This window comes from Crocodylus porosus, unplaced genomic scaffold (assembly GCF_001723895.1).
Source record: "Crocodylus porosus isolate Cpor-Errol unplaced genomic scaffold, CroPor_comp1, whole genome shotgun sequence".
NCBI classification, from domain to species: Eukaryota; Metazoa; Chordata; order Crocodylia; family Crocodylidae; genus Crocodylus; species Crocodylus porosus.
The window spans coordinates 40,613,209-40,613,864 of NW_017728947.1; the positions used below are offsets into that span (position 1 = coordinate 40,613,209).

A 656-nucleotide genomic window follows, 5' to 3' on the forward strand; every position below is an offset into this window, starting at 1 on the left:
TCTGCAGCCTCTTCCAGCCAAACCAGCTCACTTACCCGCTTTGTCCTTTGGATGCCCCCCCCCCCCCTTCCCGCCCCTGCAGTTTGTTTTTCAGTCGTTTCAGAGACTCGGGAGAGCATCTCTCTGAGCCTGGGCGACAGGAGCGCTGCTCCCTTGAAGCCGGCGAGTGAGGGATGGGTGAGGTGGTCCAGGGCTCAGCCCGCTCTGCCGCACGGGTTGAAAGCTAAAATGCAACCTCCACCAGATTCCCGTCTCCCTATTTACTGCATCCCCAGTCCTCACCATCCTCCGCCTGGATCTGGCAGGGGGGCACCTGCTAATTCCTCGCTGGAGGAAAACGATGCCACTTGCTCGGAGCTCCCCAGTTGCCTGTAAGGTGCATCTTTCCCACAACTGGTTCACCGTCTCACAGCGGGGAGAAGTGGCACCGCCTGCGGGAACTGCTGCTCCGGCCGCTGGCTTTGGGGACGGACAGCGATCTGAGCTGGGGTGGCAGTATCCGTCCACCTCAGGCTGCTGCCGCGAGGAGGACGAAGGAGATTTTCGCTTGTAGCTTTTTATTTTGTTGTATTTTTTTCTTAGAAAGCCCGCTATCAATCCTTATGCCTTCCACTTTGCTCTCCGCAGTCCCCCCTTACAGCAACACTGGAAGGAGC

At 58.2% G+C, this 656-nt stretch overlaps 1 long non-coding RNA gene across 1 annotated transcript in view; it reads left to right on the forward strand.

Moving 5' to 3' along the window:
- Positions 1-196, forward strand: part of LOC109321363 — a 5,392-nt gene extending 5,196 nt beyond the window's left edge. Inside the window, exon 3 of the long non-coding RNA XR_002104042.1 lies at positions 104-196. This is a non-coding gene — a long non-coding RNA (uncharacterized LOC109321363). The remainder of the gene's footprint in view (positions 1-103) is intronic.
- The last annotated feature ends 460 nt before the right edge of the window (positions 197-656 follow it).